This window comes from Lathamus discolor, chromosome 2 (genome assembly GCF_037157495.1).
Source record: "Lathamus discolor isolate bLatDis1 chromosome 2, bLatDis1.hap1, whole genome shotgun sequence".
In the NCBI taxonomy this organism is placed as follows: Eukaryota; Metazoa; Chordata; class Aves; order Psittaciformes; family Psittacidae; genus Lathamus; species Lathamus discolor.
The window spans coordinates 2,146,022-2,164,972 of NC_088885.1; the positions used below are offsets into that span (position 1 = coordinate 2,146,022).

The 18,951-nt window shown below is 42.2% G+C and overlaps 1 protein-coding gene across 1 annotated transcript in view; it reads right to left on the minus strand.

Annotated features, from left to right (window-relative positions):
- Positions 1 to 18,951, minus strand: part of ARPP21 (cAMP regulated phosphoprotein 21) — a 422,740-nt gene that overhangs the window by 295,847 nt on the left and 107,942 nt on the right. The window contains exon 3 of the mRNA XM_065665400.1: positions 1,104 to 1,263. The gene's annotated coding sequence lies outside the window, so the exon portion shown is untranslated. The remainder of the gene's footprint in view (positions 1 to 1,103; positions 1,264 to 18,951) is intronic.

Genomic DNA, 18,951 nt, shown 5'->3' on the forward strand with positions numbered 1-18,951 from the left:
AGGCTAAACTGGATCAAAAAATATCGGAGCATAATGTACCCTAGCTAATGTTTAATAATAGCTGTAGTTTTAGAGTTACCATGCTTCTGTCGGTTCAGACTTTTTATTCATTTCAGTAGAAACACAATCGTTCTGTAGGCTCCTGTGTTACCTTGGATGACTTTCAGTAAAGCCGCTTTTGTAACAGTATGCCAGGCTCCAAACAAGGAACTGCAAAGGCTTGAAGCACATTTTGATCAGAGCCACTCTGTATAATTTTCTTACACTGGAGCAATTTTGTTGCTGATGCACTCGGTTTTATTTGTAGGTGAAATAAAGAAAATCACTTTGGTGAATAGTGATTGAAGAACCTGCACAGGAACCAGAGGGAAGATTTCTTTTTCACAAAGCTGGATCATCACGTTGGCTTACAGCACAGTTTGGCAAGCCTGTATTAGCAAAGAGGGAGAGCAATCGGGGGTGGAGGGAGAGGTTTATCAACCTCTGTGTGGGGGGGAATGTCTTAAGTTGCTCTTGATGGAAAACTGCCTTACTGCTACCCCATAGGTGAGTGTGAGCGACAGGGCTGAGAAGCCAGGCAGTGCAAACCAAAAACGAGGGGGATTCTGAATGCTTTCTTTTAATCATGTCTGATCAGATAGTTTTAATCATTAGGTTTCAGCCTGACACGACAGCAGAGAGAACAGACCTCACATCTGAAGAGCAAGTATTTACCATTGAAAAGTCAATTCCTCTGTCACCAGCTCTGGCAATAGTATCACTATAATTATGAGTTTAATATCTGAAATGCGTTGATTTCATATTTGCATGCATGTATGCTAACTAAAATTAATTAATTTTAATTGCATACACCAATTACAACATCAGACTCATTTTCCAACATATTATTCCTCGCTGATTACATATCCTCTAAGATTGCTTTAATTTTTCATTTTGTGCTTTAAAGTCAAAGAATAATATGTATTTCTAATTAAGCTCACTTACATATCTCACTGCTGATTAAATCACTATTTAATATTTTATAACACAAGCCACCTTTAATTTCCCCCACTGAGAGCAAAAGCCTTGCAGACTCTTTTTTGTCTCCCCTTGGTTTCACTGACCTTGCCATTGCTGTGTTGCTACAGGCAGATTTCTTCCCTCTTCACAGCAGAATGCCAATGAACCACCTTGTTGACAGACATTCATCCTTTGGAGGGGGGAGTCAAACACCTTACTGGCCACAGGACCCACTCTGAAGCCATCAGGAACCTGCCACTGTCACTAGGAGAAAAGAAAGAGCCATTTAGGAGGGATTCTTGTCATTGTTTGAGGGTATCAGAGATCTTGCTGAGAGCCTTTGGAGCTGATAACAGTTCAAACCTTTTAGGGGATGCCGGATGTCCCCTTTTGGTGCCTACCAAAAGCTGAACCAAAAGCTGAGAAATGAAAAGGAGAAGGGGATTCTCCCCTCTCTCCCAAACAGCACAGCAGAGTGAAACTCGCCAGTCAGTCCTGACCCAGGACTGCGTTAGAGTGCCCGAAGCCTTAACAGGAATTGCTATAAAGTCTTGAGAAGTCCCCAGAGTGCTTCTACCTGCCTGGGCATATTGCACAACTTGGGTTACACAAGCTAAAAAGTCTCATTTCTACCACATCAATCCTGGAGTAGCAGAAAAGAAGCTGGCAAACGGTATGACAGCCTTAACAAATTCGACTTCTTAACAACCAAAAGACAAAATGAGGTCCCTGGGATCTCAGAACTTGACACAAACTTCCCTGAAATTGATGGGAAACTTCTGATCATGGCTTTAGAAGCATTATTAATCCCATACACAATGGATACACACATTTGCTGTCAGAGGGATAAATTTAAGAGCAGCTCTGATCTGGGCTCTGAATGAAACCAAAAGTATCTGTGTTTGCATGCAAAAAAGAATCGTCTTTACCTGAATTGCTTGTTAAAGCTCTGCTTTGCAGTAAGTAACTTGTTGTTAGCATCTAATTAATTGGCTAGAGACTCATTGGCCCAGATTGTTCATGCCAAACTCTTGGCATGTCAGCAAAGCCCTGGTTCCCTCCCATAGTCAAGAGAAGGAGAGAGGAGTCTCCAGAGCATGGTTCATCCCCTCTAAGCTCTGAATCCCCCTCTCCACTGACCACCAGATCTTTAGCTAATACCATCTAAACCTAGTTAAGTGTGCCACTGGGATGATGTGAGGTCAGAGAAGAGAAACAATCCAATTGGAGCAGGATGCTACAACTGGAAAAGTTTCTCTCTAAACTCCCGACTCAACTGGGAGGAAAATCACAACCCGAGTACTTTGCACACCGAGTTTCTTACTGAATCAAACAAAAAAAGCAGATATTGGTGCCTATATTTGGTGGTACCAAAGCAAAACACTCAGTCAAAGGAAAAATATACTGCCCCAACCCTTAAAAAATGATGTTTGAGAGAAAACAGAAGACACAAAGTAGAAAAATCGCGGCAGAAACAAAGAGAGGGGAAACCTTAGAAAAGAAAACCAGCAGAAATGAATAATACCTTCTTTGTTTAGGTAGCCCTGTCTCCCATCTCTTAAAAATAAAGAAGTAATTTATGTTCGCTTTTCAACTCAAAACTGGGTGATCATTCAGGCTACATTCGAGATGCAGGTAAATACTGTTGCTGTGTCCAATAGGTTAGCACAATCCTTCCGGGGAAAAAAGTGCACATCATCAAAACTAAGAATGGTGAGCCAGCAGACAACACATAGCAAAAAAAGCCCTATATTAAGAAACTAGCTCAAGTCCCTACTATAGGTCCCTCTGTAAGTTTATTCAATGTGTCACCAGCTAAAGAAATTGAAATTAGAGAAAGGAGCCTAAATTCATGCATTAGTTGGTCTGTCACGCTTTATTAACTCTGAAATGGGGCTCATATTCCCTTACTTCCATCAGAGTAATACCATATGGATATATGTTAAATGCATGTCATCTCAGACACTATAGGAGAGGAAATAATGTTGCATTTCAAACAGAGAAAAATAATAGAGCCAACTGCTCAATTTTTCCTTGCATTCATTTCATCAGGAGGTAGATTCAGAGATAGATAAGAATTGCATGTATGTGTTCATCTTTACACATGACATTGAATGCAATCCGTATATTTTGGCACAGTTCATTTGCGTGTCCAGTTAAATTTTTGCTTCGTTTTACCATTAATTACAACTTGCCTGTTGCCTAGGTCAGTGCGCTATCTCAGAAGAGCATATCAAGTAGGATTTGCTTCATCTTTCTTTAGTCTAAAAAGTCAGCACCTACACACAGCCAACTGATTACACCACTTCTGTTGTCAATGGAAACACGCTCCAGAGGACTTCTTTTCAGTATATTAGGCAACTACCTTCTACAAGTACCTATTGAGAGGTCTTCTCCATTGACTGCAGTAAGCTTAGATACACATATCTTGACAAAACATCTAAGGTTTAAATGCTGAAGTTGGGTAAAATGAATCCCATATTCCTGGGGAAAAAAAATGACCGGATTATCCAGAGTATAACCTTTAGGAGACAAGAGAGGAATATTTCTTGGAAGAGGCAGCATCCAAGCAGAAAACAGAGACATCTTAAGGTGCTAATGAGTATTTCCAGAGCAATGGCAATGCCCATGGATGGGTTGTCTTAATCTGAAGAATTATATTCTTCCCAATGAACTGAAAAGAGACCCTTAAAAATGATCCATGCTATTTTATAGCAGGAGACAGCAAACAGTTTGAGGGAGCCAGAAGATGGCTTCTACTGTTTGTGTTTCTGTTCCATGCATAGAATCAATACTAGATGTGGGAGCAGTGTAGCTGGTCCTGTGATCGCATCCCATATGCACGGGAGGCTCACAGCCACAAAAGGATTGTTAATAACCAATATTGATTCACTTTTCCCTAAGGCATGGGCAAAAAAGTCATCAACAAGCTGGTCAACTGCCCGAAGCAATAAGCTTTACAATGGCCTACTAAGCCAAGAATAGCACAGTGTTCATTTATTTATTCAAACGTCACATCAGTTATACATGATCCCCCGAGACATTAATGGATTTAAAGCAACAGGGGTACTATTTACATGGCAAATTCTTCTGTGAGTGTTGCACCCATGCTGCGCCTCAGCATGGTGTTGGCTTTAGATGATGCTGAGCTGGTTTCACCCGACTCTCCACCTCCACCCATCTTTGCTGTCCTGTTACCTTTTCAGTCCCCGAAGCTAGCATTTCAATTCCAGTTTCTCTTTTGCCTACGAGGCTACTCAAAGAAGTGTATAATGGCAATTATGAAAGGTTTTCCAGTTTTGCTGCAATGAGAGTGATATGAATGTGTAAAATTATTTCAGGATTGAAACAATTCAACTATGAGCCTTTCCCGCTATGTTTATTCCTCATTAAAATGAGCGATTGTGCAGGAGAGTGGAACAGAGCTACCAATGAAAGCCTGTAGACCTCTCCTAGGTGGAAATTTCACTAACAGGGACTAGATAACACTTTGCAATTAAATGGTGCATAGAGGCAAGGCAAGCGGAAAACATGGAAATCCTGCGGTATCTCATTTCTATAACTAGGTTCAAATGAATAATAACATGGCACAAGCGTAATCCTATGAACCTTCCAGTGTAATTGCTGTTTGTTAAATTCATTAAAATACCCAAATATACTACTCTGGGAGGTTAAAGGGCTTTGGGGAAGAGGTGAAATGCTTCTTTTCTACATTTAATCCCAATTACACGGTTTGCTTTCTGCCTATGTATTTATGCAACATCCATTACCATAGTTGCCAAGCATGTGAGCATCACAAGAACATATTTGTGATTAGCTGCCTTTTTTCTTTTTTCCTAGTGAGAAATCTATGCTGGGTTCAAGCCAGGAAATATGGATAGAGAGCAAGCCTCCAAATATCAACCCAGACTTCTAGTTCCTCCCTGTAAGACAACTTGAGGACTTTGATGCAACTTGGATCTAGGGAAAGAAAAGCCTGTATTTCGAGCTGCTCATGTCTGTCTTTAATAAGGAGTTGGTTTTTTTCTCCATGGAGTTCCAGACACCAATGGAGGTGACAGAGAAACGTCCATTTCATGGCATATACAGAGCTCTATCAATAATAAATGAAAGTACTCAGCAGCATGGCTTACAGGCGTTATCCACACGATGTACCCTCACTAGCAAGCTAAAATAACGTTCTGGCAAAACTGTGAACAGCAATTTGAACAACGGGGTTGCCTTACCCTTGCTCAGGTACATTGTGCCCAAAGAAAAACCTTAAAATGATCTCAAGCGTCCTTTTCCATTACCTTTAGGTACCCTTTCCACTGCTCAGGGCTCCGAGGAATTATTCTAAGTAAAGCAGTCCAGTGAAAATGGGAACAGGGAGTTTGGAAGCTGATGCCTTGGGAATTTCAGACCAAATCTATGAGGTTTAGAGGTGGGCTACTTGCTTCCCGTTTCCCAGTAGCCACTCTCAAAAACCCCCTGTGCAACGGAAGCCAGACTAGATCCTTCTCTGCTCTTCCTTCTCTGCATTTGTGCATAACTAACTAGGACTGCGGTCGTATCTTGGTAGTTCCCCCGTATCAATGTATATATTGAACTAGCACATCACTGATTCAAATACGATCTCTTGAGGCTATCTGATGTGTTCTTTTAATTAAAACTCAATAATGATAAAGACACACAGAAAGGAGCTGAATGGAGATCTCTTCATGGAGCTGTGCCACTTCTGAAGGTGAGTAAGAGTAAAACAAGCAGCAGAGACCTATTTTGGCCTCTGAATTCAGCAGATAAAGCTCTGAGCACACATACGGAGCAGATCTGGTAAGCTAAAAGGTGACACTTCAACATTGTCACTTTTCAGACTGAAACCAAACTTCCAAAGAATATGTCCCAAGTGGTTTTCAGGAAATGTCCAATAGTGGCAAACACACTCATTTCATCCCAGAAATGCCTAACAGGCACTGCAAGACCGCCAGAAAATCTGAGGATGCAAAGGCAAAGCTGTCCATTCTTTACTGCCTAGTCCTACAGTTTCTACCACCAGGGTATTCCGAAGCATACTGTTTTCTTCCTGTCTGTTCTGACAGAGCTGTCTATGTTAAAATAAAAGCCATAAAAATTCAGGTGAATTTTGATTTCAACCAACTCTATAAAACACAAGCAGCCAGTATTCAGTCAGACAAAACATCTGTCTTGACCATTCCCAAAAGTTAGCAAACTAATGCTAACATAAGCAAGTGAAAATACAGAAATATAGAAACCACTATAGAAAAACACAGCAACCAAGACAATTATGGAATAATATTTCCCCAGCATAATCTTAGAATAGTAACTTGCCTTTGATCTCTTAACCTCTGGAGTCAGGATCTGAAAGCAGCATGCACTGATGTGGCATTGTTAATGAACAAACTATATGTTACTTGACTGGGTGCCTTTTTCCTGGATTTGGAAAATTCAGAGACTGTAATGACCTCAAGCATCCTTCAAAATATGCCAAAAGCTCCCCGTCCTTGGCAAGACACCCGAGCTCTTTATTTTCCTCCCTGTTTTCCTTTCGGACATAGGGAGATTTTTGTTAGCTGCCACCAGCGGGACAACTTCATTAGAAGCAAGGTTTAGTTCTCTTAACAAAAAAGTAAAGATTTAACCACCACAGCAGTTATTAAATAGAAGCTTTGGTGAAAATACCTACAGGAGGCACTGCAAAGATCAGAGGCAGCTAAGCTTTGTATTTAGCGATAGATAGTTTGATTAACTGAGTTTTCACAATGTGTTGCTCCTTTTCATTATTCCAGGAGAGGACTATTTCAACATTGCTCTCAATTGACACTGGCCTTTCTTTTCCAAGAATACCTTTGCCCAGCATCCTTCTTCCTGTCTGATAATCCTCTGAGGCCCAATGTGTGATGGGCACATAACATCTCATTTACTGTATACTGATATATATACATTTAATGTATACTGATCTGTGCCTGAGAGTCTAAAAGGCAAATGTAAAAATACATACATAATTATCACTCAGAAAACAAATGTATTTACTTAGATGTAGCATTCAAAACCATTCTTCTTTTTAGAATCATAGAACAGTTAGGGTTGGAAAGGACCATCATGCAGTTCCAACCCCCTGCCATGGGCAGGGACACCTCACACTAAACCATCCCACCCAAGGCTTCATCCAACCTGGCCTTGAACACTGCCAGGGATGGAGCACTCACAACCTCCCTGGGCAACCCATTCCAGTGCCTCACCACCCTCACAGGAAAGAATTTCCTCCTTATATCCAATCTAAACTTCCCCTGTTTCAGTTTGAACCCGTTACCCCTTGTCCTGTCACTGCAGTCCCTGACGAAGAGTCCCTCCCCAGCATCCCTATAGGCCCCCTTCAGGTACTGGAAGGCTGCTCTGAGGTCTCCACGCAGCTTCTCTTCTCCAGGCTGAACAGCCCCAACTTCCTCAGCCTGTCTGCATACAGGAGGTGCTCCAGTCCCTGATCATCCTCGTGGCCTCCTCTGGACTTGTTCCAACAGTTCCATGTCCTTTTTATGCTGAGGACATAACACAGAAAAGTCCAAAGACTCTGCTGAAAGGAACTGTTACCAGATTTTCTGAAGACTTAGGTGATTTGGACACCTTTCTCCTGTTACTGTAATAGTTTATCCATTGAACTGCATACAAATGCCGATGCAGAACACATTTGCCTTTAGACTGGATATTCTCAGTTGTGATATTCACCTCCATAAGTGTTTTCAAAGTCATTACCAACTCCTCCCGCAAGAACCCTTTTAAAACACAAGGCAAAAGACAGAATTGACCTTGATTAAAACATCGCTGATTACTTTTTCAGGTATCTCCATACTGCAGCCTATTACTGTATAAAGTGGGTGCCATAGAAAGAGATTTGTTCTATAAAATGTGGTTTAGAGTTTCTAGTCTTTTATCTCCTCCAAAGGACAAGCTTATTTTCTGGAGTATTTCTCTAAACACCCATTAAGGGGGGCTCTGTGGGGCTCAGACTGGGGCTTTTCAAGCTTTAAGCAAAGAGAAAAGACTTTTTCTCTGCCATTTGTATCCTTTTCATAACCGAAGAAAACAAAGGAAAGCAGCTGAGGGTCCAGATCTCTAATACATGGGCTGAATAATTATGTCACATCAGACCCTATACATTAGTGTGAATGGGGGGGGGGGTCCTACCATAGCGTTTGTCAGGACTAACACAAGTCACAGTAGAACTCAGTAATTATATCATCTTTAAAACGACTGCTTCAGAAACAGGAAGGCACAAGTGAAGTCTCTTCAACTTCGGTTGGATAAGTGAGAAATTCCGTGTCTCGCAAGAAAAGGGACACCTGTCATTTGCTGGAGAAGTGAAACTTGTGAAGAGTAGGCTCAAAATTTAGCCTTTTCTTCTTTTTCTTTTCCTCTCTGCAAAATACCGCCCAATTAATCCCACAAGCTTTATTTAACTGTCAGACTACAGTACCTACCCAGTAGGCTCCCTTTCCCTGGAAGTCATGATGGCTACCACAATAAGGATCCTTAAGAATCAAAGCAAAGCAAATGCTGTTGTATGGCAATTAATATACAGTGGTGAAACAAAAGGGAGGTTTTCTTTGTTTAAAAAACTAAAAATAAGATATGGAGGTGCTTCTACTCATGAGAGGAGAAGAAGAAAGATGATCCTCGTATTCAACCTCTGCTGGAGTCTAAGTACCCTTCCTCGACATCGTCTTTGCATCAGGCTATACACAAACACCCTGAACTAGAACTGGGATCAAATTTAAACTCAGATAGATGCTTCCAAGCACTGAATTCCTATTCAATTCCAACTCCTCTCACAACTGAGAGTTTCTCTGTCCTCCGCCCTTCATAACATCACTCCTGCGTTACCTGTTTATCCATCTGCCCGCTGTCTCCCTCCTCTTCATGCCTCCCAGGTACCAAAGACTCAGCACCTCAAACCTCCTGTCCCACTGTGCTGCAGGAGAGCCTGGTTTGCAGAGACCCTCTGAAAGATGTGGCCTGATGGAGATTTTGGATTCTTTGCTTCTTTGGATAGGAAGAAGTTGCAGAGCCAGAATGAAGGGAACTACCCAAGCAGTCTTTCTGTGCTCAGCCTTCATGCACATAAGCACTGCCTTGGTTCTAGACTGCTATTCTCCCTGCTAGCACGATAAAATGGAAGGCAACAGGACGGAATGTAATTTACTCTCAGAACCTGTATAAAGTGCTTTCCCTGATACACAGCCCTAGAAAAACATCTAGCACAGAGAAGAAGTCACAAAGAAAGAACAAAAAGGCACCAAACGGGAATGCCAAACACAGATGGTAAAGTTATTTCTGCTTTCTAGTCAGGGGAAACAAAACAGCATCCTGAAACAGTTCTAAAGGTAAAAACTAAGCTGTTTTCATAAATTCACAGAGGCCACGCTGCCTCTTTGTGTCGGGGCAGCTTAGAGTCCTCTGCAGGATTAATTGATCCAGGTATCTGAGACAATGCAGGGATTCAAAGTCCAGGCTCTCCCGCAGCTGATTTGTACCTTCCTGAGGGAGGTGGGCAGCAGTTTCGTGCATTTTACTGTGTGTCAGATTTAAATAGCACCACGGAAGAGCCAGCCTGGCTTGAAAAACTGCCCTGACCCTGACATGTACTCTGAAGAGCTGGACAAGATGCAGTGCAGGGGTTAACACCACTCTGCCATCCTCACTATTGACCAGTGTCTGTGTGAAATGTTATTGCTATCAACAATCAGGCTGAGCATCATGATCTGGAAGGTCTGTAAACTAAAATGATTTTGTCTAAAGATTTATTTTAATGACCTACTAAAATCAATGGGGTTCCATACGGGCCCGCATTGCATGAATTGGCAGTAATGTTAAACCTGAGGAAAAAAATCCTATGGAAACAGGAATCAAAGTTGTTTTGCAAGCAATGCATTTTTCATACTGCAGGCATAATAGCTACCCTTAGGGTTTAGAGATTTTAGTTGATTTAGAAAAGGAGGAGAAAGAATAAAGAGAGTCACATATGCTTTTGCCTTAAAGAACCAGATTAACGATGTGCAGCGAACAATTAAATGAAAACATTTTGTTTGGTCCAAAACGCTACTTATTAGCTCACAGAGTTAGGCAAAAAGGATAATTTTCAAGATTTCAAAGAGGAGAGAGAGTGAAAATACCCAATATTTTTCATGGTGTCTGTCCTTTGGTTTGGGATCAATTAAACCATTCCATTTTGCTACTTCCCCATGTTTACACTGGGATCTGTTGGTTTTTATTGTAAAACAATCTTAAAAGCAACAGGTTTTCCAGAAAAAACTATTGCTGGAGAACTCTTGAGAACTTGTGTCCACATACACACCATGCCTCCCACAGCATCCAGCCCATTTGTTTCAGGTATAAATAGGACCTAAACGGAAGATAGCCACGTATGGAGTGGAGGGGCATGGAAAGAGAGGGGAGACAAAGCAGCATAATCACCAATATTGTGTAACTGCAGGTAATTTTAGCTGCTGTACAGATACCCAAATCCCTTCTGAACCTGAGTTCTTGACCTCCCTGAATTGCAGTGCTAATGAACCCTACCAATCACCTCTTGAATGGAAACGTGACTGGTGGCCAGGAGCGTTACTAAGCAGAAGACTCCCACCAGCTATAATTCAATAAGTACAATCCTGCTGTTTCACCACTAACAACACCTCTGTTTCTATTACACAGGTATGTGGCAGCAACATTTCTGTGAAGCAAGGCTAAAATAAAAGGGACAGACTTCTAAACATGATTTCTTAGAATACTGAGCTGAAAATCCCTGCTTCCTTACAGTGCCTGCAGATCTCAGCACTCCCTTTTACCTTCTGGTTTTTGCCTAAATCTAACTTTGCCTTCCCACAGGTGGTACATTTCATCCTAGTTTTATTCATTCTGCTTTTTCACAATCCCTCAGCTTGCTTTCAGTCAGTTATCAACCAGCTTTATACACCTCTCAGGGTGTAGCGCAGTCGGTGCAGAGGAAAAGCTACCAAAATGTCTAAAACACAGATGGATATGAAAGTCTGAAGGGACAAAAATGGTCTCTAAGGGAAAGGGCCATTTCAAGAAAGCTTTTGTAAAGACCAGAATTTAAAGACCTGACACCGTAGTACAGGTACAGTTGCTATCTTGTGACTTCCAATACAGGAATGAGCACACGAATTAATTTACCTTATCGTACTGGTTCGATCTAAGGATACCTGTGATAATTTACATAATTCTTATGTCCTCTCTTTCTGTAGGCAATTTAGGACAATGTGTAATGCTTTTAATCAGTCTTTTATTAGCATCCTAAAAATGAAATCTTCCCGAAACAGGTTGCGAAGCAATATAAACTCATGTACAATTAGCTCGGTTTAAAAATGTTTTCTCCTAATGGGATTATGTTCTGTAAATGATGTTGTTGCTGTGGCAACCCCCACAAAACCCACACCACGCTTTCAGTTCAATAGCAACTATCGCACCTGGGTACCAGCCTCTCCTCCTGTGCTTTATGGTTCTGCTTCCCAGACATTAGTGTGGAAGCAGAAGGAAAAACTGTGACCTAGAAAAGTTCAGGCACTGTTTCAGCTGCACTGATAGTATTATTAGGGGTCTTGCTCTCATCTGTTTTCTTGGAATAAAGTACAAATGATCTTTGTACATCAAGCTGAAAAAGAACTTGCTGGGGGGGGACACACGACTGTGTGCATGTACCTGCAGGGATAGGAAACAAGGACACAGCTTAATTTTCGTGGCACCTTGGCAAAGCGAGTAGATGAATTGCACAATGATAAAAACTGGTCACTGGAGAGCAGCGACCAGCACCAGTCGTAGCCAGCAATACCAATTCTGGGTGGTCACAGACCTATCTGTAAAAACAATCGTATGAAAAGCCTCTCTCAAGCTCCTCCTTTCCATTCAAGCTAAGGAAGCATCAAAGGGCATGGTGTCAGTTCCTTATCATATGCTCTCTTAAGAGCTAGTGCTGGAAACACAAGGGAATGAGGAATTATTTTTAAGAGTATCCAAAGTTAAGACGAGGTAAAAATAGCTTCTTTTTACTTGTAAATGTGTTGCCGAATTGCATTTGGAGTCAGATACACTGACTTCAGTGATAGAAGTGAATGTCAAGCTCAAGAAGGAAGTGTGGGTGAGCAGAAAACAGAAGTTCCATGGTAAAAGTGGAATTTACCATTAGAGAAGATCATGTAGAAATCTCAGAAACATGTAAGACCATTTATTTCCTCACCTCATCATACCCTGTCTGAAAAGTAAAAAGCAACAAACAACTTCCATTCCCTGCTGCCAGAAGAGAGGATGCTGCATTTATCAGTTTGAGGGGTAGTCAGACACAACAGTGACAGATGCTGAGCCCAAACACAGGTTCTGTTCCTCCAGCACCCATTATCATTTCTACCCTATCAGAAGCTTGTCATTCAAACAGTGTCTTAACAGGAAAATGATGTCTTTTGTTGTTGCAGAAAACCAGGCATAAATCAACAAGCTCTTTGCAAACTGAAGACACTGAATAAGGTGCACAACCATCTCTTCAGAAGGCAGCCTGTGCAAAAGGAGGACAACAGCAGCATCTGATGAAGTCTAAAGAGAAAAGCTCTGCTGGACAGAGAATGACTAGCTTGTTTGGAGAAGAATAGGGAAAAGGGCATTACTGGCTGTTCCACAGTGGAATACTGCAAGATCCACTGTATTAAAGAGAAATGGATTCAATCCAGTTAAAAGAGACATTTTAGCTAAATTTGTCGAGAGCCTGAAAGTAAAAGCCTTTGACCAATGTAACCTCTCAGCAACAGTCACCCCTGAATGCAGTCTCTTCATATCCCTTTCTTCATAGCCAGCATACTCCTTCCCCCACCTCCACGGTCACCACTGAAGCACAAGAGCATGGGGAAGGAGCCCTTTCAGACCAGCAGCCAGGAAAGCAATGCAGGAAGTCTCTCTTTCACTGTACCCGCTTCACACTTCTTTCCCTGAGCTGCATCACACAGCGAGGTGATTTTGTTCTCGGTTTCTTCAGTGAATACATCTGAAGGCTGGAAAAGCTTGCTACAAAATAAATCTCTTGGAATATGGGTTATCGGGGATGCCCAAACTGCGCAACAGACACTTTGGGATCAGTATTTCTTGGACCGGGTTGTCACTATTGCAGTGTTACTGCCATCCTATGCTTTTTAGTCAGTGTTTAGGAAAGATGAAACATCTTCAACTCGTGGCAGTGGATTTTGAGCAACAGTGCTCATTCTCAGCTCTTCCTCAGACTTCTTTTGGCATCTGGAGAACTTCACCCATCCGTATTGCTGTGTCCTCGCCTGCCTGCGCTACAGACTTTTCTGGGTACCTGTGGTTTCACTTTGCATGGCACAACACACGTCTTCCACATACTACTGATATAAAAAATAACCAGCATATTTGGGATTTTAGGAAGTGTTCCCAGTCTTACAGGAATAATTCGTTCTCTATGAAGAGATACGAACACCAGCCAACCTTCCCTTGCTTTTATATCATTCAGATCATGCTGCTCTGCTGCACAGACCATATTTGTTTTGTCGTGAACATAAACAAACTGGGTTTACCACTTTGCCTTAAGCATCAAGTAACAGGACCAAAGTCCCCGAACTTAAATACACGGAGTTAAGTCCAACCACCTAAAAGGAACAGGGATAAAAAGCAGATATAAACGAACTACTCTGTGATTCACTTCTCTTCCTGTAAAGCTGATGCAAAAGATGCTTCCTATTACCTTGAATATTACCTATTTTTTCCTCATTACATGTGAAAAGTAAAACAAAGATTGGTCCTAAACTGACACCCCAGGCTTGAACAGCCTGAGCTCTCCACAGTTTTCAATCTGCTGACTGAGGATCAGTGTTAAATTGCCACAAAATGTATAATTACTATGAAACGACAGGTATGAGGTGTGCAAGTAGCCTCCCACTTTGACATGCTCGCCAGATGCAGACGAAACTATCAAATGACACTATAAGGGGGTGAAGAGTTTCTCTCATTAAATGTGAATCCTATGGATTAACCTGCATTTCAGCAAGCTAATATAGAATAACTGCATGAGACAGCAAAGTACTGAGGCACACACAATCCACTAGTGTATATATATATGCAATGATCATCATTGCTATGGTGACACTCATAAGATGGACAGAAAATGATTTGCTGCCAGGGAACGCTGCTCAGTCATTCCCAAGGTTTATAGATAACGGCAAAAAGGGGATGGTTTCGGACTGTCAGCTTTTGCCCAAAGAATGAAAGAGGAGAAAAAGACAAAGAGCGGCTCAGGACGAAGAGAAATGCTACCTGCTGGGGTCATTAAGTTTTCATTCTGTGCATTAAACATTAATGAATAAACTAGAAAGTAAACAATGGCGAATAGAAGAAAAGTTGGTTTGTTTTAACAAATTGCATTTCATTCTTAGAGAGGACGTTTCTTTCTGAAATATTTAATTCAGAGGTTCTTGACAGTATCTTATCAAGTACCAAATGCTAATTAGATCATAAGACTTAACTAGCTGAACTCAAATGCCAAAAGAAATAAAGGTTATTTAGTCACCAAAGCAGGAACAGTTCCACTCTAAAGCTCCTGTATACTTTGCTTGAGCTAAATCAAACTGTGGTGATTCCTGAATACGAAACACTGCAGGATCGATATCCACAGTCAGGCAACTATCAGAGCACCCAGGCTTCACTCTAAGCATTTCCCAGGACGCATAAGAAAACCCTCAGTGCGTTACTCAGTCCTGATCTACTCCCATTTTCATACATATTAAAGACCATATGTTGGGCTTTAAGTCTCCCCATGGAAGAGATGATGTCCAGCATCCCACAGCCAGCACTGTCGCCACCAGCTCCTGGCCGCACAGCCCAGCAGTGACTGGGAGCTGAAGGCAGCCGCCTGCTCCCACAGAGAGGCTGTCCTTGGAAATGACTTCCTGATGGCACAACACAATTGAATCCATTTCTGAGGTTAATCCATGATGACACAAATGGCTGTTTTCGCCTGTGAACTCGGTGTTGAGCAAGAGCTGGTCTTCCTGGGAGAGGCGAGTGAATCCTGCTGACTCACTGGTGTGAGTGGCTAGAAGGCAGATTAGGAATGACCCTGGAAAATGACAGCCTAGGCAGAACAGCCTCAAGGGTGCAAACTCAGGGACGTATCTGGAGGCAGAATTTGGTTCATAACACTCATAAATTCTTTTGGAAGTGAAGACTCACTCCAGAAGAGAAGATTGGCTCTGACAGCCTGTAAAACATGTTGGCTATATTAAGAGCAGCCTGAGAAAACTCCCAGGTAGGTGTCTGTAAGCCAGTAGCATCCATCTAGAAGACACTAATAATTCAAAATGAGCACAGAAAGTAACAGGATCACTCGGGGGATGCTGGGAACTAGCCAAGACAGTGCAGAAGAGTGAGAAATAGATTTCAGATGGAAAGTTCAGTTTTCGCCTCAACAAGCTCTGCGTTGACCCCTTTTTGATAAACTCTTCATCCAGTGTGCTTGAAATTCAGACTATTTGGTCATGGTTTTTAAATGAGGCTCTCTCAGAGAAAAGGCATTTTCATTTCCAAGACATGTGAAGGAAACCTGGCGAGATGTGTTGCAAAAGACAGGTTGGACTCACGGGAAGCATTCCTTCTACAGGAATCTGATCAGAAAACCAAGACCCTCATGTCACTGAGGACTCCTGTAGTTGATCCCAGCTACAAGCATTACTAATCTCATAAAAGCAAGCAGAAAAACAAACACCGTGTTTCCACATGTGTTTCAGAAGCACTGGAATGTAGGCAAAATGCTCCCTGCAGACAGGCCAACACATAGCCACATTTCCCACTCTGTGACCTCCTTTCTTACGTTAAGACCAACCCTAATAGCCACATATCCACTCTGCGACCTCCTTTCTTACGTGAAGACCAACCCTAAACTCCTCTCTCTAGACACAGGGACTATGACCTAAATTAAAACAAAAGGAAAACATCACTCACAAGATCCTGAAACTTTGAAAATTCGAAAGTGTTTCCATAGAGCCTCAGAAAAGCCCTAAAAAGCTATGGAGTTTGTCATGGGAACTTCGAGCTTTGGTTTTCCAGTGTCCTCTGGAAGCCTGAGATTCAGAATGCAATGCCAAAACCAAACACCAGGCTGCGGGCAAGTCTGCGACTGATCTCTGTCAGTCTCTTGATGGAGCTCCTTGGACTCGGTAGGAAAAAAAAATGGGTATTTATATTCAGTGGAATAGATTATTCCACTGCCCAGTGCTGGTGGCCCTGGCCTGCAGCACAGTAAACTGCTTCTAATCTAATGATAGTGGAGCTCCTTACATGAAGTGGAAAAGCACACAGCCTATTCTTCGTATACCTATGACCGTTCCTTTCTTTCCCACCTACCCCCTTCAGGCACAACTTTCCTCTCTCTTTACTTCGGCCTGAAATAAACTCCTTACGAGCAGCTGTGTGAACATTCCTATGGGGGTGGGATCAATTTAATGATCTGGTTCTCCACTGGGAGCCCATGCTGTCAGAAAAATCCCTACCATCTGTAAGAACTGTCCCCTGGCACTTGGTTACAGTCCTCCAGGGAGAGGATCATCAGTACAAGCAAAATCTCAGCTCTGTCCAGTCCTGATTTCCGAGGAACATGGAATCTCTCTGGGTTTTCTCAAGTGATGCACAACAAGCAGAGACAAACAACCGACAGGCACATGTTCCCCCAAAGAAAACTACAAAGGAAAGCTTATTTGTCTTTCTGCATCCCTGAATCTTAGCAATGGTACCCGTGTCTGCTGCACGCTGCCACTCCACCACCTCTGCAATGTTGTCAGGGAGGACATGAGTTGTCTCTGATGGACGTCGGCACGCATCCTGCTCAGCACCTGACAGAACGGTCTGCTCATGATTGATGCCAACCACTTAGAAACCATTTGGCTCCAACGAACTGTTCTTCACAGTTTGTTTGATGTATTTCATAGGAGCTGGGAGGGGAAAATAGTAATTTAATAATACAACATGTCAGAGCTAACAGGTTTATTTGTTAGAAAAATTGTGCCTTTATCACATACATCACTAGATCAAAATAAACAACTAACCCTCAGCTCCGGAGTGATGTCTCAGTAATGGAGAGGTGGTTCCAGTTGTCTGAAGAGGCGTAGCAGGAGCCAGCACAAAGGGTTTCTTCCTTTTGCTACCTTAGTCTGTTAGGAGTGACCCATCCTTCACACCGCATTGGTTCACTGACAAGTAGGACATTACTGTGGGCAAAAAACCTGCTCTCAAAGCTGGCTGAAGCCCCACCAGGACAGTGAAGAAACCCATTTGCCCCACAGCTCCCACACTGCAGGAGTAGGGATGCCCTGCTTTGGTAGTGGCATAGAGGAGGAAAAAAAGGTGTCCCCTGGCTAAGAGTGCCTGAGCTTCACCAGCCAAAGAAAGCTTCTTTAGAAGATGAAGCATTTAATGGACTATTATCTCAAATTACCACCTCATTTCCCTCCAGAACCAGCTTTAAAGTTGTAACCCAGTATCTTCAAGAACTGGAAGCTGGATAACTTTTCTGACCATTTATACAGCAGAAGAAACAGTATGTCACAAGCAGCTGTGAATTCTAACTCTGTAACTGCATTTAGGAGGTCTCAGCGATGTCACATGAGAACGACATTCAAGTTCCTGCTATTTAAAGCATCTTTTAATTCCTACATGCCACTATTGGAAAGCAGGGCTTTTCACAATACTGATAGTTCCTGGGTAAACTTTTCTATGGGGTAGAACAGGCTGACCTGCATTAAACTCCAAGAAAAACAGAGAAATATGTAGTTGCTTTGAGAGACACCACCGCCAGGAATGTAGTGGCCTGACACAGGATCAGTAAGTGCCAAGCTATCCGCCTCTGGCTGTATTTGCCTAGTGCAGCAATACACACTCACTCAGTCCGTAAACCTAGAATAGTTTTCCTGGCAAACTTTAAGGATCTTTCTATCTCAATAAAACCCTAGCTTCTGGAGATCACATGGTAAGGTACAACAGTTAGTGCTTATGTAGACATCTCCAAAGTGACTACTTGTAGTTGCAGGTGATGTTTGTCCTTTGGTTCCATGTCTTAACTGTCTCCGGCACCTGTGCAAGCTTTTGCTCATGACCAGAAAGCTGAGGTTTGCAGGCTCAATGGATGCCACAGCTCTTCTTAGTACGTCTATGATGAAATACCCTTTAATTCACTTTACTGCACCCTTCTTTCTGAACTATCAAGGGAAAAAAAAGACAAAAAACATGTATGTTCCACTGACATTCACTTCATCTTCTATGACCACCTCAAAGTTAGGGAGGTACTTAAACTTAGGAAGACAGGGCCCTCCTACTGCTTTAAGGAAGAAACAGACACACTTACAAGACCATTCCTTCCTCCTTAAGATGACACAAACCACAACTGGGCTGAAGATCTCTTCCCTGTCACAAGTGCTTTGGACTGTATTTTCCTGCACACAGAAAGCAAGTAAAACTGAGTCTTAGGAATGCAAGCGGACTGATTTCAAGGTTCTCTTCACTTCGTAGAATAAGTTGTTCTGATTTATCTAGCTGTCATAAGATCCTGCTGTTGTAATGCAAGTTGCCCTCCAGCCTTTTAATACATCACAGATCATGCCGCGCTAAAAGCCAAGAAAAGCACTACTTTCAACTATTTCCCTACTAAATTATGCATTTATTGTAAGTGCTGATAACTTTTAGGGAACTTGAAGAAATATTGTGTATTTTTCTGCATCATTGAGACAAGGTTCTTTCTATTGGTTATTACAGGAAAAAAACTTAAGTTTTCATGCTCCTGTGTGTCTATCAGACTCAAAACAAATCCTGTCTCTTGACTGACCCAGCTGCCGGTACTTTGTATATGCAGCATACACAGAGAAGCACCTAAAATAAACCCACTTCTTTCCCAGT